The sequence below is a fragment of the Hyperolius riggenbachi genome, chromosome 6 (genome assembly GCF_040937935.1).
Source record: "Hyperolius riggenbachi isolate aHypRig1 chromosome 6, aHypRig1.pri, whole genome shotgun sequence".
In the NCBI taxonomy this organism is placed as follows: Eukaryota; Metazoa; Chordata; class Amphibia; order Anura; family Hyperoliidae; genus Hyperolius; species Hyperolius riggenbachi.
The window spans coordinates 131,610,429-131,634,426 of record NC_090651.1 but is presented as its reverse complement, the minus strand read 5'-3'; the positions used below and the strand labels follow the sequence as shown (position 1 = coordinate 131,634,426).

At 48.3% G+C, this 23,998-nt stretch overlaps 1 protein-coding gene across 3 annotated transcripts in view; it reads left to right on the top strand.

Annotated features, from left to right (window-relative positions):
* The window catches only part of LOC137521117 (flavin-containing monooxygenase 5-like), a 142,557-nt gene that overhangs the window by 43,138 nt on the left and 75,421 nt on the right, over positions 1–23,998 (top strand). The window lies entirely within an intron of this gene.

The window sequence follows — 23,998 nt, the reverse complement described above, 5'->3', positions numbered from 1 at the left end:
GTATAGCTTCCCCCAGTATAGCTAGTTTAGTTGACCCCAGTATAGCTAGTTTAGTTGCCCCTAGTATAGCTAGCTTAGTTGCCCCCAGTATAGCTAGTATAGCTGCCCCCAGTATAGCTAGTATAGCTGCCCCCAGTATAGCTAGTTTAGTTGCCCCCAGTATAGCTAGTACAGTTGCCCCCAGAATAGCTAGTATAGTTGCCCCCAGTATGAGGAAAGCCTCGAAGGAGGGGTGGCGGGGAGGGGGGCCGGACCCCCCACCTCCCTGACCTGTGTCCCCTCCTTCTGGCGCTTCCCCCTCCTAATAAGCAGCAGCGGGCAGGAGCGGCGAAGAAGATTCACTCACCTGCTCCTGGCGATGGCGGCGGCGCATAGCGTCATCCTCACGCGACGCTGGTCTCCGACTTCTCTGTCACTCACTGTGCTTCCGCCAATCAGGAAGCACAGTGAGCGGTGGAGAAGGCGGAGACCAGCGTCACGTGACGATGACGCTATGTGCCATCGCCTGGAACGCAGGAAGGAGGTGAGTAAGTCCTCTTGCCCGCTGCTGCCCGCTGCTACTAAGTAGGAGGGGAAAGCGCCAGAAGGAGGGGACCCAGGTGAGGGAGGTGGGGGGTCCGGCCCCCCTCCCCGCCGCTTTCCCCGCCACCCCTCCTTTCCGTGCTGCTTCCCTCTCCTGTCCTGCACACAGTGCACAGGCCTCTGTGGGAGGCCTTGATGACACCCGATGGGGCGCCCGACACCCGGTGCGGGGCGCCCCTTGCCACCCTATGGTAGGGACGCCACTGGGCGTAGCCAAAAACCTAAAAGGAACCCTATCAATTAACATGTTTTTTTCAATTGAGATAGGAAATGTTTGGGAAGTGCTGCTAAGTACTGGTGTATACATTCTTATCTCTTTGTTTACTGTTATCTAATTCCTTTCACCATTTTCTGACAGCAATTCTGACGGCAGACTGAGTGATGAGGGGAGGGGGAATTCCCTTACAGTGCATCTGTTAACTCTGTGTGTGTGTGAGAGAAAGCTCTGCCTGTGTCTCTGACTGAGCTCTCTGCAGTGAGCAGAGGGAATGTATCTTATGTGCAATATAAACATTTGTAATTGTGTGTGTGAAATGTAACAACTGACAAGCTTTTAATATAACTCTGCTTCAATATTACACTGTTCTTAGGATGTCAGACTGCAGAGATTCACCTATGAAAATGAGACATTCCAAACGTAGCTAAAATCTACACACAATGAATTAAAGCTTTTGCCTCTGATATTTAACATGAAAAGTAGGAAAATGTTTACACAGCTACTTAGACATTATTTGTACATTGTCATTTTACAACATTTGGTTTAATAGTGTTCCTTTAACACTTCCCATTGGGAAAATGTAAACTGCAGCCATTCTTACACTGGTAATGGCAGGGTTCTCAAACATCACACAGTTGGTCACTGGGTGACTGGGATTAATATTCAGAAAAAGTGAACTACAACTACATACTCCCCACAGGAGAATCATAATGCACCAAAGCATCTTTCGTGTTACCCTTCGGCAGACAGCGACGTCAGGGTAATATGCATAGGCCCCTCACTCAGTGACTTACTCCCTGCTAAACAGAATGTATGTCACCGGGATTTCCATTGGTCCATGCATTCGCACTACACTCCATTGTTAACACTTACTGTGTCACCATAGACTTGCATTACTGCATAATCCTGAATTTTTAGGCTGCTGCTACAGCAGCTGCAACAAAACATCATTTTTCAAGCAGGCATGCACATGCCCAATTTTTCTGGCCTTTGGTGCTACAGTGGCTGCAACAAAAACACTATTTTTGCGACATGTACATGCCCAATTTTCAAGCCTTCTGCTACAGTGGCTGCAACAAAACATAATTTGTCAGCTATGTACATGCCAAATTTTTCTGACCTCTGGCTGCTATATTGGCTGCATGGTTCAAATCCCAGACAGGGCAGCATCTGCACAGAGTTTGTATGCTCTCCCTGTGCCTGCGTGGGTTTCCTCCTGGAACTTCAGTTTCCTCTTACATCTCAAAAAACATAAAGATAAGCTTCCCCCTTAAATTGTCCCTAGACTATATGATAGTTATATGACTGTGGTAGGCACTAGATTGTGTACTCCTATGAGGGACAGCTATTGACATGACTATATACTCTATACAGTGCTGCATACTCTATACAGTGCTGCAAACAATGTCAGCACTATATGCATATGAAATAAGAATAAGTGAATCCATTCCATGACATGCTGCTTCGCCGAAATTTTTATGCTGACATTCATTCTCAAATGAATGCCTGATTTTTCAGGCATTAATAGACCAGATCTTGCTTTATAAAGCTTTTTGTTGGGGTTCTCTCTTTTGTTGGGGTTCTCTCTTGTTCTCTCTTTGTTGGGGTTCTCTCTTTTATTAATCAATTCTAGATGGCGCTGGATCCTTAAAGTGGTCTGAAACTCAGCATTTCTTCTTTGCTCTAAAAGATTACTTACAGCTTTAAACCTACTACCAGAAAAAATTTGTAGCATTGTAGCAGACCAGCATTCAAACAGTTAAACACAGCACTTTGCTCTGCACTGGAAAGCTCCTTCATTATTGTTATTATCATTACTATGATTGATTTATAATGCGCCAACATATTACTTTAGCTTATGATCTGCATCCACAGAGAAGAAAACATTATCTTTTTGTTTGCATTCCACAGTTGTTACATTCTTAGCTGACCTGCAAACAAGCTCACTGTGCTTCAAGCATGCACACTGTTCAGAAGAGCTCACTAGAAGATTTTAATATATAATTTTTAGCAGCTATGAATAAAATGCAATGGCAGCCTTCAGAGCAGATACACTGTACTCTGGGGACTTGCAATTGTAAATAGACAATATTACTTGTGCACAAAAGCAAATATGGTAACTGAATGGGTAATAAAAAGTAGGACAACACATTTTTTATTTAATGTTATGTCAGAGTTTTAGTACAGGACCAGAGCCTTCTTTTTCAGTTTTCCTCTTTGATCACTGTTATTGGCTCACAGTGATCACATGATCAAGAGCCAAACTTGTGGCATTCAAAATGCGTAGTAACTGCAGCAGAGTGTGATAAGTTAGTCACTTACCTGGCCTGCTTCTGCCATGATCCCTCTCCATCCATCCGTGTGCCTGGGCCTCTTGTGGAGCCAGATCTGTGGCCCCTTCCTCTATGTATGAATGATGTCATGCTGGTGGGCCAGAGACGCAGCTGCATAGGGATCCATGGAGACTCCAGGATGCTGGAGGGGGAAGGAGTACCAAACTGCTGGAAAGGTGAGTTATCTTTCCTCTTTAGAATGCTCTGCATGGCCGGCACTAGCGTAAGGCGAGAGGGGTCAGGGCCCCCTCAAACAAATGTCATGCCCCCTCAAATAAGGTTGCCGCACAGCTGTGGTCAGTGGAAGGCCGCCAGAGTGCTGTGTGCAGGAGGGGTGGCAGCGCGGAGAACAGGGAGTGGTGGGCACAGTGGCGGGGAAGGGGAGTCTCACCTCGCTCCCCCCTCCAGAATTAAGTTTTGTGGCAGTGGCTGGAATCAGGCTGGACTTACCTCTGCCTCGTTCCAAGCGCCGGAGGAAGTTCTGCATGCTTCTGCTCTGATCTAGACCAGACCAGACTAGCAGCAATGCAGAGCTTCTTCTCGCACCGCAACGAGGTGGAGGTAAGTCCCCGCCTGCTGCAAGCCGCTGACACAATGCTTAGTTCTGGAGGGGGGAGCGAGGAAGGGGAGCCCCAGGTGAGGGAAGGGAGGGGAGATGTCCCCCCTTACCTGCCGCTATGCCCACCGCTCCCTCTTCTCTGCGTTGCCACCCCTCCTGGGGACACCTAAAGTCCTGGCTACCTATTCTAGGGACACCTATACACCTGGCTACATATACTGGGGACACCTATAGACCTGGCTACATACAGTGGTGTGAAAAACTATTTGCCCCCTTCCTGATGTCTTGTTCTTTTGCATGTTTGTCACACTTAAATGTTTTTGCTCATCAAAAAACGTTAACTATTAGTCAAAGATAACATAATTGAACACAAAATGCAGTTTTAAATGATGGTTTTTATTATTTAGTAAGAAAAAAAACTCAAAATCTACATGGCCCTGTGTGAAAAAGTGATTGCCCCCCTTGTTAAAAAATAACATAACGGTGGTTTATCACACCTGAGTTCAATTTCTGTAGTCACCCCCAGGCCTGATTACTGCCACACCTTTTTCAATCAAGAAATCACTTAAATAGGAGCTATATGACACAGAGAAGTAGACCAAAAGCACCTCAAACGCTAGACATCATGCCAAGATCCAAAGAAATTCAGGAACAAATGAGAACAAAAGTACTGTAATTGAGATCTATCAGTCTGGTAAAGGTTATAAAGCCATTTCTAAAGCTTTGGGACTCCAGCGAACCACAGTGAGAGCCATTATCCACAAATGGCAAAAACATGGAACAGTGATGAACCTTCCCAGGAGTGGCCGGCCGACCAATATTACCCCAAGAGCGCAGAGAAAACTCATCCGAGAGGCCACAAAACACCCAAGGACAACATCTAAAGAACTGCAGGCCTTACTTGCCTCAATAAAGGTCAGTGTTCACGACTCCACCATAAGAAAGAGACTGGGCAAAAACAGCCTGCATGGCAGATATCCAAGGCGCAAACCACTTTTAAGCAAAAAGAACATTAAGGCTCGTCTCAATTTTGCTAAAAACATCTCAATGATTGCCAAGACTTTGGGGAAAATACCTTGTGGACCGACTAGACAAAAGTTGAACTTTTTGGAAGGTGCGTGTCCCGTTACATCTTCTGTAGAAGTAACACAGCATTTCAGCAAAAGAACATCATACCAACAGTAAAATATGGTGGTGGTAGTGTGATGGTCTGGGGTTGTTTTGCTGCTTCAAGACCTGGAAGGCTTGCTGTGATAGAGGGAACCATGAATTCTACTGTCTACCAAAAAATCCTGAAGGAGAATGTCTGGCCATCTGTTTGTCAACTCAAGCTGAAGTGATCTTGGGTGCTGCAGCAGGACAATGACCCAAAACACACCAGCAAATCCACCTCTGAATGGCTGAAGAAAAACACAATGAAGACTTAGGAGTGGCCTAGTCAAAGTCCTGACCTGAATCCTATTGAGATGTTGTGGCATGACCTTAAAAAGGCGGCTCATGCTAGAAAACTGTGAGGAAACGCGGAAAAGCCGCCGCGTGTGCCAAGAGCTAGGCGGCTGACTCCGCGTCCTACGCGGCGGTTTGCACGCGTCTGGTTGTGTGGTGGAACGCGGAAAAGCCGCCGCATGTCCTGACAGCAAAGCGGCTGTTTGCATGCAGCAGCATGTGCTTGGTGTGGCTGGGTCTGTTAGTGCACCTAGGCAGATGGAGAGCTATGCTCGTGCGGGCCTGAATTCAGGACCTTTATACCTGCAGAGGAAGTGTCAGCTGATCAGGAAGGTCAGCTGATTCCTGCAGGACTCATGATTGGCTGAATGGTTCGGGCGGGGCAGCAGAGTCCAGCAACTATATATTCTGCTGCTTATTCAGTTGCTGGTTGTCTGGCGTGGCGATCACATATGTGGGAGCACCCAGATCCGTAGTCAGATCCGCAAGTGTGCCGGGACCAGCTGGAGCTGTAATCCTACACTTAGCTAGATTCTGTTGATAGCTAAAGTACTAGTTTGATTGTGATTATCTGTTATGACTTTTTGCCTGCCTGACTATCCTCCTGAACTCTGACCTTGTACCTCGATATTTCTGATACTCTGTTGCCGAACCCCGGCTCATCCTTAGACTCTGTTTCTGCCTCCTGATCTTGTACCTCGATATTCTGATACCCTGTTGCCGAACTCTGCCTGTACCTAGACTCCGCCTCTGCTTTTTGATCTTGTACTTTGTCTGTCCGTGTGTGTACGACCTGGCTTGTCCGGCCTCGAGAACCGACCTTACCCTTGGAGGCGGTTCCCTGTCCTGTCAGTGACATCTCCTCCTGAGTGTCACTTTCAGACAATCCTTCCTACTGTCAGTCTGACTCCTCCCGTCTTGGGAGAGCTCAGGTCTGCGGAAGGAATCTGTGCAGTACTCCTTGCTGCACTGAGGCCTAGTCCTCTAAGTGTTACTGTTACACCAAACACTACACTCTACTCAGGTGAACAGAGGTTAGCTAGTATATCGGATTATCGGTGATACTGCAGTTCACGTATAATCTGGTATACATTCGTATTCCCAGTGATACTGCAGATCACCGGTATTTAGATCCTCTCTGTGCTTCACCGATCGTTACAGAACGCCAGACCACATTAACAGATGGACGCACGCGCTGACCCTCTGACTGTGCTTGCCACTTCGGTGGATACCATCCATCAAGCACTGGGCCAGCACAAAGCTTTAATTGATACCCTAACAGGCTCTGTGCAAACCCTTCAGACGTCAGTTGATTTGGTGCGATCCCCTCCTAGTGATGACATACGTATGCCGTACCAGACAAATTTTCCGGCCACAAGTCTGACTTCCGGAATTTTAAGAGTACAGTGTTGTCATATTTCGAGTTGAGACCCCGATCCTCGGGGACTGAGACCCAACGGGTCATTTTTATTAAAACCTTGTTAACTGGTGATTCCCAGTCCTGGGCATACAACCTGCCTCCCACAGATACAGCTCTGACCTCGGTAGAGGAATTTTTTAAGGCCATGGCAGTGATATACGATGACCCTGACCTTGCGGCAACCTCTGAGCGGAAGCTCAAACTTTTGCGGCAAGGCAGAGGCTCTGTCGAGGATTACGCGGCAGAATTTCGTAGGTGGTCAGTTACCGCCAGATTTGACACCTATGCCCTGATGGATTACTTCCTGTCTGGGTTGTCGGAGGAGGTCTCCGACCTAATGCTAACCTTACCCGAGCCCCAGACAGTCGATGAGGCCATCTCATCGGCCATTCGAGTCGACCGTCGGCTACGCCATCAGAGGCAGACTCGGGGCAGTCACCGTGTCAGGGTGACATCTTATGCGGCACCATCCGCTGCACCCTCAGTAGCGACATCTCCGCCTGTCTCTTCATTTCCGGCCTTACCTCCACCCGAGCTAATGCAGATTGGTCGATCAAAACTGACTCAGGTGGAGCGAAGGCGGAGAATAGCTGAACAATTGTGCCTGTACTGTGCAGAAGCGGGGCATAGAGTGCGAAACTGCCCTAACAAGCCGGGAAAACGAGTCTGCCTAGGAGTAGTGGGGGGTGACACCCTAGGAACACCTTTCTCATCCCAAAAAGAGAAAAAATCTTCTCTAAGTTGGATCTGAGGGGGGCATACAATCTAATCCGCATTAGAGAGGGCGATGAGTGGAAGACGGCCTTCAACACACCCGACGGGCATTACGAGTACCTAGTGATGCCCTTCGGGTTGTGCAATGCGCCAGCCGTCTTCCAAGAATTAATCAATGAGGTATTCCGGGAGGTATTGGGTAGATTCCTGCTGGTATACCTTGATGATATACTAATCTATTCCAATAACCTCTCCGAGCACAGGGTCCACGTGAAGTTTGTTTTGAACAAATTAAGACAAAATAGGCTCTATGCTAAGGTGGAAAAATGTATTATCGAGTTGACTACTGTCACGTTCCTAGGGTACGTAATTTCCACCTCGGGCCTTTCAATGGATCCTGCCAAGGTCACAGCTGTGTTGGAGTGGCCACAGCCGGTGGGGTTAAAAGCCCTACAAAGATTTTTTGGTTTTGCGAACTATTACAGGAGGTTCATTAAGGGGTACTCCACGTTAGTTGCCCCCCTTACTAGTGTTGGGCGAACAGTGTTCGCCACTGTTCGGGTTCTGCAGAACATCACCCTGTTCGGGTGATGTTCGAGTTCGGCCGAACACCTCATGGTGTTCGGCCTTTTAAGTTCGGGTTCGCCCCGAACTTCTGTATGCCCCCGAACAGGGCCCCTGTTCGGGCGAACAGGGCCCTGTTCGGCCGAACAGGCCGCAATACGGCCCCCCTATGGGGTCGCAGGCATAAGGGGGGAGCATGCCCCGATCGCGGGGGGGGTCGGAAATTCCCCCCACCCCCTCCGCTAGCGCTCCCCCCTCTGCCCGCTTCCCCATTCAAAAGTTTCAAGAAGTACCTGTATAGCGGATGGCCTGGCAGTGGGCGGCACTGTGGAGTGAGGAGGAGGAGGAGTCCGGAGAGTGACGAGTTGAGGGAGGCCGGGCAGCGGGCGTGAGGTCAGAGAAAGGGCGGAAGTTCCGCCCTTTCGCTGACCTCACGCCCGCTGCCCGGCCTCCCTCAACTCGTCACTCTCCGGACTCCTCCTCCTCCTCACTCCACAGTGCCGCCCACTGCCAGGCCATCCGCTATACAGGTACTTCTTGAAACTTTTGAATGGGGAAGCGGGCAGAGGGGGGAGCGCTAGCGGAGGGGGTGGGGGGAATTTCCGACCCCCCCCGCGATCGGGGCATGCTCCCCCCTTATGCCTGCGACCCCATAGGGCCCCCAAAATAGGGATGTTCGGGAAGTTCGGGGTTCGGCCCGAACATGCCGAACATCTCGGCCATGTTCGGCGAACTTTCCCGAACCCGAACATCCAGGTGTTCGCCCATCACTACCCCTTACCAGTCTGACAAAAAAAGGGGCGGATACCAACCACTGGTCCCCTGTACCCAGGGCCGGCCCGCTCATGAGGCGGGGTGAAACTTTTGCCTCAGGCGGCAAATTTCCAGGGGCGGCACCCGCCCGTCCGTGGGTGCGGGGAGCCGGCCCGCCGAGCTGGAGGGGTAGCTGGCAGGACGGGGGTATTGGGCCAGCGGCGGGGAGGGGGGTCGGACCCCCCCTCCCTCGCCTGGGTCCCCCGTCCTCCGCTCCCCTCCAGCCTAAATAGAAGCAGCCGTATGTGTAAGAGGCACGGGCGGGGAGACACTCACCTCCTCCTCGCTCCAGCGTGCGCTCCACTGACATCACTTCCTGCAGGAAGTGACGTCAGTGGAGCGCACGCTGGGAAGAGGTGAGTGTCCTCCCCGCCCGTGCCTCTTACACATACGGCTGCTTCTATTTAGGCTGGAGGGGAGCGGAGGATGGGGGACCCAGGCGAGGGAGGAAGGGTCCGACCCCCCTCCCCGCCGCTGGCCCAATACCCCCGTCCTGCCAGCTACCCCTCCAGCTCGGCGGCCCCCCAGAGGGTCCGAGTTGTTCATCATTCACGTCTTCCGGCTGCATGGCATTCCGGAAGACATTGTGTCGGATAGGGGAGTCCAATTTGTGTCTGGATTCTGGAGGGCATTTTGCCACCAAATGGGCATGAAATTGTCTTTTTCGTCAGGCTACCACCCACAGACTAATGGGCAGACGGAACGTATCAACCAGTCTTTGGAGCAATTCCTAAGATGTTACGTTGCGGAGGCACAGAGTAACTGGGTAAAATTTTTACCCTTCGCGGAATTCGCACAAAATAATTTGAAGAATTCCTCATCTGGGTTCTCTCCATTCCAGATTGTGACAGGGAGGTCACCCAAATTCTCCCCTTTTCCAGTTGTCTCGTCTCCATTTCCAGCACTGGAGGATTGGCAGAGGTCACTCAGGGACAATTGGGGAATTGTTAAGGGGAATTTGCAGAAGGCGTTCCAGAGTCAGAAGGGTCAAGCAGACAAGAGACGATCCGTGGAATGGAAGTTTCAGCCAGGGGATTTAGTCTGGGTGTCCACACGTCACTTGACCCTGAAGCAGCCTTCTGCCAAACTGGGTCCCAGGTTTGTGGGCCCATTCCCAGTGACCAAAAGAATCAATAACGTGACTTACGCCATTAATCTTCCCGCTAGCATGCGTGGGGTAAGATCCTTCCACGTATCCCTGCTTAAGCCAGCAGTCCATGTGGGTCCCACTCCTCCTCCTCCTGTGTTGGTGGATGACCAGCCTGAGTACGAGGTAGCAAAGATTTTAGATTCATGCTTTGTACAAAACTCGGTACAATATCTCGTACATTGGAAAGGGTACGGCATTGAGGAGAGACAATGGGTACCGGGGAGTCGCATGCATGCGGACGAATTAAGGAGGGAGTTTCACGCTTTACATCCCAAGAAACCTGGTAGGAGTTGTCCGAAGTCCACTCCTCGGGGGGGGGTACTGTGAGGAAACGCGGAAAAGCCGCCGCGTGTGCCAAGAGCTAGGCGGCTGACTCCGCGTCCTACGCGGCGGTTTGCACACGTCTGGTTGTGTGGTGGAACACGGAAAAGCCGCCGCATGTCCTGACAGCAAAGCGGCTGTTTGCATGCAGCAGCATGTGCTTGGTGTGGCTGGGTCTGTTAGTGCACCTAGGCAGATGGAGAGCTATGCTCGCGCGGGCCTGAATTCAGGACCTTTATACCTGCAGAGGAAGTGTCAGCTGATCAGGAAGGTCAGCTGATTCCTGCAGGACTCATGATTGGCTGAATGGTTCGGGCGGGGCAGCAGAGTCCAGCAACTATATATTCTGCTGCTTATTCAGTTGCTGGTTGTCTGGCGTTGCGATCACATATGTGGGAGCACCCAGATCCGTAGTCAGATCCGCAAGTGTGCCGGGACCAGCTGGAGCTGTAATCCTACACTTAGCTAGATTCTGTTGATAGCTAAAGTACTAGTTTGATTGTGATTATCTGTTATGACTTTTTGCCTGCCTGACTATCCTCCTGAACTCTGACCTTGTACCTCGATATTTCTGATACTCTGTTGCCGAACCCTGGCTCGTCCTTAGACTCTGTTTCTGCCTCCTGATCTTGTACCTCGATATTCTGATACCCTGTTGCCGAACTCTGCCTGTACCTAGACTCCGCCTCTGCTTTTTGATCTTGTACTTTGTCTGTCCGTGTGTGTACGACCTGGCTTGTCCGACCTCGAGAACCGACCTTACCCTTGGAGGCGGTTCCCCGTCCTGTCAGTGACATCTCCTCCTGAGTGTCACTTTCAGACAATCCTTCCTACTGTCAGTCTGACTCCTCCCGTCTTGGAGAGCTCAGGTCTGCGGAAGGAATCTGTGCAGTACTCCTTGCTGCACTGAGGCCTAGTCCTCTAAGTGTTACTGTTACACCAAACACTACACTCTACTCAGGTGAACAGAGGTTAGCTAGTATATCGGATTATCGGTGATACTGCAGATCACGTATAATCTGGTATACATCTGTATTCCCAGTGATACTGCAGATCACCGGTAATCAGATCCTCTCTGTGCTTCACCGATCGTTACAAAAACCCTCAAATAAAGCTGAATTACAACAATTCTGCAAAGATGAGTGGGCCAAAATTCCTCCAGAGCGCTGTAAAAGACTCGTTGCAAGTTATCGCAAACGTTTGATTGCAGTTATTGCTGCTAAGGGTGGCCCAACCAGTTATTAGGTTCAGGGGGCAATTTCTTTTTTTACACAGGGCCATGTAGGTTTTGAGGTTTTTTTTCTTACTAAATAATACAAACCATCATTTAAAACTGCATTTTGTGTTCAATTATGTTATCTTTGACTAATAGTTAACGGTTTTTGATAAGCAGAAACATTTAAGTGTGACAAACATGCAAAAGAATAAGAAATCAAGAAGGGGGCAAATAGTTTTTCACACCACTGTATACTGGGGACAGCTATACACCTGGCTACATATACTAGGGACACCTATAGACCTGGCTACATATACTGGGGACACCTATAGACCTGGCTACATATACAGGGGACACCTATAGACCTGGCTACATACACTGGGGACACCTATAGACCTGGCTACCCATACTGGGAGATCGGCTGTCTGTCATTGTGTGCATTTACTGGTGAAACGCTTTCTGTCATTACATGCATTTACTGGTGAAAGGCTGTCTCTAATGTGCATTTACTGGTGAAACGCTGTCTGTCATTATGTGCATTTACTGGTGAAACGCTGTCTCTCATTACATGCATTTACTGGTGAAACGCTCCCTGTCGTAACGTGCATTTACTGGTGAAACACTGTCTATCATTACGTGCATTTACTGGTGAAAGGCTGTCTGTCATTATGTGCATTTACTGGTGAAACGTTGTCTGCCATTATGTGCATTTATTGGTGAAACGCTGTCTCTTATGTGCATTTTTACTGGTGAAATGCCGTCTGTCATTATGTGCATTTACTGGTGAAACGCTGTCTCTCATTGCGTGCATTTACTGGTGAAACGCTGTCTCTCATTACGTGCATTTACTGGGAAAATGCTGTCTGTCATTAGGTGCATTTACTTCATTTATGTAACTACATTAGCTGGTATAACTATATTACAGTTAGCCCCACCCACATAATGTCCTTAGACTCCTTACATGACTTCACACGGCCCACTACCTAGTCGAGAAAAGAATGTGCTCAAACATGATGCCCCTTTCACATTTCTGACTGCCCCCTCATATGTGCCTGTCTAGAACCGGCCCTGATGCTCTGCTCACAGCTCCGCATTTCAGAGGGCCCACCGATGGCCTCTGTGAAGCCTGGGACACCCCCAAATTGCTGCACAGCTCCATTAAGCCCAAGGCTATTGTTAGTTAGAAATATTTAATCTTTATCATCATAAAATTTAGAGAAATCGAGAGCCAAATATAGTGTAGTATGTTATGCAAAAATCAAGTAAGGATAATCAGTGAGAAGAGTATACTCGACTCGCAAGCGTGGGTTACCACATAGGCAACCACTGTATAGGCAGGTGAGGAGATTAGACCTGTCCTCACTCAGGGATAAGAAGTCGCTCTCTGTAGATCAGAAAAGGGGTAGATCACCCCTCCACCAGGGGTTGACATGGTATAGCAGTAGGAGAACAGAGGCGCCAGCAGGATAAAGATGGATAAAACCTTTAAAATTTACTTGGAGGAAGTGGTGGACTTACCTCCATAAAGCAGACACGAAAGGTCTGTTTGAATCATAGGCGGACTGGCCCGGGCATTTTCCCCCCCGGGCCGCCGCCACCTCAAACAATCAGGGCCGCTGCGGTGGTGAATTAGTTACTTTAAAAATCAGCAGCTCCGCAGCCACTGGATTCAGCCCCGCCCACAGCTGTTCTGATGGGCTAAGCTCAGCTCTTTCCTGTCGGGCCAGGGAGCAGGGCATTGGCTGAGAGCTCCTGCTCCTCCCGGCATCCTCTCTGGTACTGTGTGTAGGCTCCGCCCCCGGCCTGTGGAGATCACGCTGAGACGCACTTGCCTGGCTGCTCTGTATACACTCATGAGGAGAAGCAGGCAGGGCTCTCAGTGCAGCCAGTTCCCCAGTGCAGAGAGACACTGCACTGGCTGCAGGAGAGGATCAGATGCCTGGCTGTTCTGTATGCACATATGGGGAGAGGCAGCCAGGGCTCTGAGTGCAGCTAGTTCCCCAGTGCAGAGAAGAGGATCAGGTGCCTGGCTGGGAATTCCTTCTGCTACATGCCTGTGAGTTTGCTACCCCTCCCCCACTCCACAGCATTAGGTAGCCCGTTTTCCCCTCACTCTCTATAGAGTGAGACCCAGCAGGTCTCCTTCCCCAATAGAAGCAGTATAGCTGCCAGCATGCCCTTTTCCTCTATAGAGGCACAACTGCTCCCAGCATGTCCTTCCCCTCCATAGAGGTACCACAAGTCCAAGCATGCCCCTTTCCCTCAATAGATGCACCAAAGCTCCCAGGAAGTCTCCCGCTCCACTTTAGAGGCACTAAAGCTGCCAGCATACCATTCTCCATAGAGGCACTTCTGCTCCGATCATGCCCCTCCCCCCTTCTATAGAGTCACCACATCCCCAGCAAGTCTTCCCCCTAAGAGCCACTACTGTTCCCAGCAGGCCCTTCTTCTCCATAGAGGCACTACTGTTCCGAGCATGCCATCCCCCTCCATAGAGACACCACAGCCCCAACAATGTCTCGCCCTCCCCTATGGAGACATTAAAGCTACCAGCATGCCCTTCTCCACCATAGAGGCATTACTGCTCCCAGCATACCCATACCTCTACATAGAGGCACCACAGCCCCAGCATGCTCCTTTCCCTCAATAGAGGGATCACAGCTCCCAGCAAGCCCCTCCCTAGAAGCAATACAGCTCCCATTGTGCTCCTTCCCTTCCAAAGAGGCACCACAAGTCCCAGCATACCGCTCCTCCATATATTGTTGGGTTGTCCCCAGGGCCTCACAGCTGGTTGCTGGGCCCCCCTTGGTCTCCCCAAATTGAATAGTGGACCTCCGGAGCCTCTGCAGTGTATATAGCAGAGGCACTCACTGGTCCAGCTGGCATGCTCATCTGTGTGCTAACGTCTCCATCCTCACAGGCGTCTCATCACAGTGACCCAGCAGCACATGGGTGTGTACATGTCACCAGGTCATAGAGATTAGGGGCCTATGAGGATGAAGCACACAGATGGAGGGAGGACAGGTGAGTGCGCTCCACTGAAAATACAGGGGCACCAGGGGACCATTTATTCACATTGAAAAAAGCCTGGGGAGCCCTAGGGGACAATCTAATACTATATGGAGGAAGAGAAGCATGCTGGAAGCTGTGGCACCGCTATGGAAGGGGAGGAGCATGATAGGAGCTGTAGTGCCTCTATGGTGTGGAAGAGGCATGCTAGGAGCTGTAGTGCCTCTAGAGAAGGGGAGGGGCATGCTGGCAGCTGTAGTGCCTCTATACAGAGCATAGGGGGCATGCTAGGAGCTGTTCGCAGTTTGCCCCTATGGTAACACTGGCCGTAGCTAGTCTGGTGTTGGGTCTGTCTTTGGTTGAATAGGTTCCTTCAGTATATGAGCATGATGTGGGTGAGTGTATCTGTACCGGGCATGCGCAAGTAACATCCACACATGCCCAGTCAAATGAAGTGCTTTTGCATGAAGGAAAAGAGCCAAGTACAAGTACCTTAGTTCTACTGGGCATGTGTGGATCTAATTTGCCCATTCCCAGTATGGACACGCTTGCATACGGTCAAGCTTGTGCACTGAAGAAACCAATGCAACCATTTCCCTGTACGGTCATTGCTGTCAGATGGGTATTGTAAAACACTGAAGGGAGGGGACAGGCAGTGTGGCTGCATTAACCACTTGCCGACCGCCTACTTCATATTGGCGGCGGCAAAGTGGCAGCCCCAGGACCACGTAACGCAGATTGGCGTCAGGTCCTGGGGCACTCTCTGGCCGGGGATCGCGCGCTGGGATGCGCGCGCATCCGCCGGCAATAGGCTCCGCCCACCCGCGACGTCAACCCGCCGGCCAATCGGAAGCGCCGGCGGGTTGTTAACCCGACGATCGCCGGATAGGAAGCGTATAATACGCTTTGTAATGTTTACAAAGTGTATTATACAGGCTGCCTCCTGCCCTGGTGGTCCCAGTGTCCGAGGGACCACCAGGGCAGGCTGCAGCCACCCTAGTCTGCACCCAAACACACTGATCTGCCCCCCCCCCTGCCCCCTGATCGCCCACAGTACCCCTCAGACCCCCCCCTGCCCACCCCCCAGACCACCGTTTGCACACAATCACCCCCCTAATCACCCATCAATCACTCCCTGTCACTATCTGTCAACGCTATTTTTTTTTTTAGTCCCTAAACTGCCCCCTGCTCCCTCCTGATCACCCCCCCACCCCTCAGATTCTCCCCAGACCCCCCCAGACCCCCCCCCCCCCTGTGTACTGTATGCATCTATCCCCCCTGATCACCTGTCAATCACCTGTCAATCACCTGTCAATCACCTGTCAATCACCCGTCAATCACCCCCTGTCACTGCCACCCATCAATCAGCCCCTAACCTGCCCCTTGCGGGCAATCTGATCACCCACCCACATCAATAGATCGCCCGCAGATCCGACATCAGATCACCTCCCAAATCCATTGTTTACATCTATTCTCTCCTCTAAACACCCACTAATTACCCATCAATCACCCATCAATCACCCCCTATCACCACCTGTCACTTTTACCCATCAGATTAGACCCTTGCGGGCACCCAATCACCCGCCCACACGCTCAGATTGCCCTCAAACCCCCCCTTATCGATTCGCCAGTGCATTATTTACATCCGTTCTTCCCTGTAATAACCCACTGATTACCTGTCAATCACCCCCTGTCACTGCCACACATCAATCACCCCCTGTCACTGCCACCCATCAATCAGCCCCTAACCTGCCCCTTGCGGGCAATCTGATCACCCACCCACACCAATAGATCGCCCGCAGATCCGACATCAGATCACCTCCCAAATCCATTGTTTACATCTATTCTCTCCTCTAAACACCCACTAATTACCCATCAATCACCCATCAATCACCCCCTATCACCACCTGTCACTGTTACCCATCAGATTAGACCCTTGCGGGCACCCAATCACCCGCCCACACGCTCAGATTGCCCTCAGACCCCCGCCTTATCAATTCGCCAGTGCAATATTTACATCTGTTATTCCCTGTAATAACCCACTGATCACCTGTCAATCACCCATCAATCACCCCCTGTCAATGCCACCCATCAATCACCCCCTGTCACTGCCACCCATCAATCAGCCCCTAACCTGCCCCTTGCGGGCAATCTGATCACCCACCCACACCAATAGATCGCCCGCAGATCCGACATCAGATCACCTCCCACGTGCAGTGTTTACATCTCTTCTCTCCTCTAAACACCCACTAATTACCCATCAATCACCCCCTATCACCACCTGTCACTGTTACCCATCAGATTAGACCCTAATCTGCCCCTTGCGGGCACCCAATCACCCGCCCACACGCTCAGATTGCCCTCAGACCACCGCCTTATCAATTCGCCAGTGCAATATTTACATCTGTTATTCCCTGTAATAACCCACTGATCACCTGTCAATCACCCATCAATCACCCCCTGTCACTGCCACCCATCAATCACCCCCTGTCACTGCCACCCATCAATCAGCCCCTAACCTGCCCCTTGCGGGCAATCTGATCACCCACCCACACCAATAGATCGCCCGCAGATCCGACATCAGATCACCTCCCAAGTGCAGTGTTTACATCTCTTCTCTCCTCTAAACACCCACTAATTACCCATCAATCACCCCCCTATCACCACCTGTCACTGTTACCCATCAGATTAGACCCTAATCTGCCCCTTGCGGGCACCCAATCACCCGCCCACACCTCAGAACGCCCTCAGACCCCAGCCCTGATCACCTCGCTAGTGCATTGCTTGCATCTATTTCTCCCCTCTAATCACACCTTGAGACACCCATAAATCACCTCCTGTCACCCCCTAGCACACCTACCCATCAGATCAGGCCCTAATTTGCCCCTTGTGGGCTCCTGATCACTCGGCCAAACCCTCAGATCCCCCTCAGACCCCCTTCCGATCACCTCCCCAGTGCATTGATTGCATCTATTTTCCCCTCTAACCGCCCCCTGAGACACCCATCAATCACCTCCTGTCACTCCTATCCATCAGATCAGGCCCAATACATCCTGTCATCTAAGAGGCCACCCTGCTTATGACCGTTTCCACAAAATTTGCCCCCTCATAGACCACCTGTCATCAAAATTTGCAGATGCTTATACCCCTGAACAGTCATTTTGAGAAATTTGGTTTCCAGACTACTCACAGTTTTGGGCCCGTAAAATGCCAGGGCAGTATAGGAACCCCACAAGTGACCCCATTTTAGAAAGAAGACACCCCAAGGTATTCTGTTAGGTGTATGATGAGTTCATAGAAGATTTTATTTTTTGTCAAAAGTTAGCGGAAATAGGATTTTTATTGTTTTTTTCACAAAGTGTCATTTTTCACTAACTTGTGACAAAAAATAAAATCTTCTATGAACTCACCATACCCCTAACGGAATACCTTGGGGTGTCTTCTTTCTAAAATGGGGTCACTTGTGGGGTTCCTATACTGCCCTGGCATTTTAGGGGCCCTAAACCGTGAGGAGTAGTCTAGAATCCAAATGCCTCAAAATGACCTGTGAATAGGACGTTAGGCCCCTTAGCGCACCTAGGTTGCAAAAAAGTGTCACACATGTGGTATCGCCGTACTCAGAAGAAGTAGTATAATGTGTTTTGGGGTGTATTTTTATACATACCCATGCTGGGTGGGAGAAATCTCTCTGTAAATGGACAATTGTGTGTAAAACAAATCAAATAATTGTCATTTACAGAGATATTTCTCCCACCTAGCATCTGTATGTGTAAAAATACACCCCAAAACACATTATACTACTTCTCCTGAGTACGGCGGTACCACATGTGTGGCACTTTTTTGCACCCTAAGTGCGCTAAGGGGCCCAAAGTCCAATGAGTACCTTTAGGATTTCACAGGTCATTTTGCGACATTTGGTTTCAAGACTACTCCTCACGGTTTAGGGCCCCTAAAATGCCAGGGCAGTATAGGAACCCCACAAATGACCCCATTTTAGAAAGAAGACACGCCAAGGTATTCCGTTAGGAGTATGGTGAGTTCATAGAAGATTTTATTTTTGTCACAAGTTAGCGGAAAATGACACTTTGTGAAAAAAAAACAATTAAAATCAATTTCCGCTAACTTGTGACAAAAAAAAAAATCTTCTATGAACTCACCATACTCCTAATGGAATACCTTGGGGTGTCTTCTTTCTAAAATGGGGTAATTTGTGGGATTCCTATACTGTCCTGGCATTTTAGGGGCCCTAAACCGTGAGGAGCAGTCTTGAAACGAAATTTCTCAAAATGACCTGTGAAATCCTAAAGGTGCTCATTGGACTTAGGGCCCCTTAGCGCAGTTAGGGTGCAAAAAAGTGCCACACATGTGGTATCGCCGTACTCAGGAGAAGTAGTATAATGTGTTTTGGGGTGTATTTTTCCACATACCCATGCTGAGTGGGAGAAATATCTCTATAAACTGACAATTGTGTGTAAAAAAAATAAAAAAATTGTCATTTACGGAGATATTTCTCCCACCCAGCATGGGTATGTGTAAAAATACACCCCAAAACACATTATAGTACTTCTACTGAGTATGGCAATACCACATGTGTGGCACTTTTTTGCAGCCTAACTGCGCTAAGGGGCCCAAAGTCCAATGAGCATCTTTAGGCTTTACAGGGGTGCTTACAATTAGGCACCCCCCAAAATGCCAGGACAGTGAACACACCCCACAAATGACCCCATTTTGGAAAGTAGACACTTCAAGGTATTCAGAGAGGAGCATAGTGAGTCCGTGGCAGATTTCATTTTTTTTTGTCGCAAGTTAGAAGAAATGGAAACTTTTTTTTTTTTTTTCTGTCACAAAGTGTCATTTTCCGCTAACTTGTGACAAAAAATAAAATCTTCAATGAACTCACCATGCCTCTCACTGAATACTTTGGGATGTCTTCTTTCCAAAATGGGGTCATTTGGGGGGTATTTGTACTATCCTGGAATTTTAGCCCCTCATGAAACCTGACAGGTGCGCAGAAAAGTCAGAGATGCTTGAAAATGGGAAAATTCACTTTTTGCACCATAGTTTGTAAACGCTATAACTTTTACCCAATCCAATAAATATACACTGAATGGGTTTTTTTTTATCAAAGACATGTAGCAGAATACTTTATTTGAAAAATGTCAGCACAGAAAGTTAAAAAAGTAATTTTTTTGACAAAATTCATGTATTTTTTGATGAATATAATAAAAAGTAAAACTTGCAGCAGCAATCAAATAGCACCAAAAGAAAGCTGTATTAGTGACAAGAAAAGGAGGTAAAATTCATTTAGGTGGTAGGTTGTATGACTGAGCAATAAACCGTGAAAGCTGCAGTGGTCCGAATGGAAAAAAAGGCTCTGGTCCTTAAGGGGTTTTATGACTGCAGTCCTTAAGTGGTTAAGGCTGGCACACAATGCTATTTCCCATCAGATCCACGGGTCGAATTAATAATGTCTGGCATGTCTGATATGCTCCCAATCGATTTTTTTTTTTTTATCGGGAAGAGATCAGACATTTCGTAAATTATCGATTTGATCCATCAATCTGACGGAAAATAGCATTGTGTGTACTAGGCATTATAAAGCTTGTGGCACCTGCTTCATTTAGGTACTTAAGGGGCGGAGCTGGTGGTGGCTGCATTATGCACCATGAGTGAGGGGACCCTGGCTGCACCCAACACTACACTGAGCAGAGGAGGAGACACTCAATGCTATACCACTGTGCTCCCCTGTATGCAGAGTAGCAGCACAGCAGTCTCAGCTCATCCAGTTATACACCTGCTCTCTGACCTGGCTGGTTATCCTGCATCTCGCCTGATTGCACGTGATGTGTTGGAGATGGAGATAGGCAGAAAGCAGGTGGCCACTGGCTGTGGAGGATGGACACATTGCTGGAGGAGGTAAGACTGTCAAGCACAACCACTGCACCACTACTCTGTTTATACTGGAGGAGAGTAGGAGGGTGACCACTAAAGGAGCTAACTAAGGATAGGGGACCACTAAACAACCAAACCAGGGCTTGCTGTAAATGGGAGGGGGGACCACAAGATCACTAGGGAATGCTATATGGAGATTGAGGGACCATAAGACCACCAGGGAACGGAGCAGTGCTTTTCAGCGCTGCTAGATTTGGGCGCAGCCGGCGCCTCCATAGACTACAATAGGAATCATTCCTATTGCAGCGCTCAGTGAGTAAGGTTGCTTAAAAACATAATAATTCGGCCTCCAGCAATCGCTGGAAGCCGAATTATTTCATTCCCCCACTATCCATGGCAGCCTGGAGGGGGAATAGTAATTAAATCGGCCCGGACTTGTGCAGAAGCAGGATCAGCTATATACCGCTGTATCCTGCGCCCAAGTCTACCAGGGAATACTTTGAGGGAGATTTTTTTTAGTATTTATAAAGTGTCATCATTTTTTGCAGCGCCATTCTACAGAGTACATAGTCATGTCACTGACTGCCCTCAGAGGAGCTCACAATCTAATCCTACCATAGTCATAGTCTAATGTCCTACCATATTATAATGCATTTATACAGCACTGACATCTTCTGCAGCACTTTATAGAGTACATAGTCATATTACTGACTCCTCAGATGAGCTAACAATCTAATCCCTACCATAGCCTGTCCATTGTCCTCTCGTATTATTATTCTGTATTTATATAGCACTGACATCTTCTGCAGCACTTTACAGAATATACAGTATAGTCATGTCACTGGCTGTCCTCAGAGGAGCTCACAATCTAATCCTACCATCGACATAGTATAATGTCCTACCATATTATTATTATTATGTATTAATATAGAACAGACATCTTCTGCAGCACATTATAGAGTACATAGTCATGTCACTGACTGTCCTCAGAGGAGATCACAAGCTAATAACTACCATAGACATATGTCTATTGTAGTCTAGAGCCACTCGCGTCTTTTGGAGCTTACTGTGCAGGTGCAGTACAAAGTTTTCTTGTACTGCGCCTGCGCAGTAAGCTCCCGATTATGCGCGCGAGAGCGAGCATGCGCGCGACCATGGCCTCGCAGCCGCAGTATAATCACTTGCGTGATTACACCAGGACCGGCGGGGGGGAACAGAGCATCTGAAGAGGACAGGTTTTTTCACTGTAGTGGTCCTTTAAACAGTTAAAATTTGACAGTTGGAAAATGACAGTTTAAAAAAGACAGTTAGAAAATGGCAGTCTAAATTTGGCAGGTGAAAAATGACAGTGGAACTGTCATTTTCCAACTGCCATTTTCCAACTGTCATTTTTCAATTGTCATTTTCCAGCTGCTGTTTTCCAACTGTAGTTTTTAAACTGTCATTTCTCAACTGTCAAATTTCAACTGTTGTTTTTTTAACTGCCATTTTCCAAGTGTCAAATTTTAACTGCCGTTTTCCAACTGTCATTTTCCAACTGCCATTTTTCAACTGTCATTTTCCAACTGCCATTTCAAACTGTCATTTTCCAACTGCCATTTTCCAACTGCCATTTTCCAACTGCCATTTTCCAACTGTCATTTTACAACTTCAATCTTCAAACTGTCATTTTTCAACTGCCATTTTCCAACTGCCATTTTCCAACTGTCATTTTCAACTGTCATTTTCCAACTGCCATTTTCCAACTGTCATTTTCCAACTGCTATTTCCAACTGTCATTTTCCAACTGCCATTTTCCAACTTTCATTTTTCAACTGCCATTTTCCAACTGCCATCTTCCAAATGTAATTTTCCAACTGCCATTTTCTAACTGCCATTTTCCAACTGCCATTTTAACTGCCATTTTCCAACTGTCATTTGACAACTTCAATCTTCAAACTGTCATTTTCCAACTGTCATTTTCCAACTGCCATTTTCCAATTGTCATTTTCAACTGTCATTTTCCAACTGTCATTTTCCAACTGTCATTTTCCAACTGCCATTTTCCAACTGCCATTTTCCAAATGTAATTTTCCAACTTCCATTTTCCAACTGTGATTTTCCAACTGTGATTTTCCAACTGCCATTTTTCAACTGCCATTTTCAACTGTCAATTGCCAACTGTCATTTCCCAACTGCCATTTTTCAACTGACATTTTTCAACTGACATTTTCCAACCGTCATTTCCCAACTACCATTTGCTAACTGTCATTTTCCAACTGCCATTTTTAACTGCCATTTTCCAACTGCCATTTTCAACTGTCATTTTTCAACTGTCATTTTCCAACTTCCATCTTCAAACTGTCATTTTCCAACTGTCAACTGTCATTTTCCAACTGCCATTTTCCAACTGCCATTTTCCAACTGTCATTTTTCAACTGTCATTTTCAAACTGCCATTTTCCAACTGCCATTTTCAACTGTAATTTTCCAACTGCCATTTCCCAACTACCATTTTCCAACTGTCATTTTCCAACTGTCATTTTCCAACTGCCATTTTCCAACTGTCATTTTCCAACTGCCATTTTCCAACTCAATCGTGAGGAGGTGGACTAGTCCAAACCCTGTTGGTTCTGTCAGCTTTTAAAGCAGACCTAAACTCAGAGCTTCCTCTCTGCTCTAAGGAGATAAGCACCAGCATAATAAATTTAAAGAAAAACATTTCTTTGTTACAACTTACAGAAATCTTACAAAAATCCTGCAGTGTTTACTTTCTGGTGTCCTAGGAGCGCAAAGGGGTTAACCTCCTGTGGTTACATATTAGCCCAAACTATGGCACAAAGTGGCAAACCTGACAACCCTAATTTGCACTTGCTGTTTACTTTCTGATAAGGCCTAATTAGATGGGCTAATCTCTCTAGACCAGAACTTTGCACCTGTGGTACGGGTACCACCGGTGGTACTTTGCTGTTGGCCAGGTGGTACACTCCAGGTTTGCCTGCCACTTTATTGCCCGCTTGCCACTTGTGCTGGCCCTGTCCTGTCTCCACAAAGTTTGGCCCCCCTCCCTCGCTCCTTGCTGTGCAGCTCTGCAACATACTTCAGACCTCAGATCAGTGGGGAAGAGACTGGCCAACGGTGCACAGTAACGGCGCAGATATAGAAAGTGACATCACTGCTCACTTCCTGTATTTGCAGTATACACGCTGTCATCGCGCACTGTTTGCCTGGCTGTCTCTTGACTGCAGCTGGCTTACCGATGATCTGAGATGTGAACTATATCGCAGGGCAGCACAGCAAGGATAGAGCAAGGGGGGCCGAACTTTGTGGTGAGTCACTGCCTAGATCTCAGCTCTCTGGTGGTGGGCCAGGCTATGTATAATTAAGCGGGTCGGGGGGGGAGAGGAACTCGTTTACAGTTCACACTCATTTACACTTAATCAGTTGCGTTAGTGTGTGTTGGTACGCGTTAGTATGCAGTTTTCCCATAGCAGTGCATTGGGAAAAAGCTTTCTGTTAAAACGCGTTAGGTGTGACAGGTGTCATAGGAAAACATGGGCATTACTTTGAAAATCAGTTTTCTTTCAGTTATAACTGAGAGCAACTGATTAAGTGTTAAAGGGCCCTAAGGCTATCTATATTGGCGATCTACCTCTAGTACTTTTCCCCTCCCAAATGCCTCTTTTTCTTTAAGTGTACCTGTTAGAAAAAAGTGCCACGGGAGGTACTTACCTCAGGGAAGGGGAGGCCTTTGTATCCTAAAGAGGTTTCCCCCTTCCTCCTC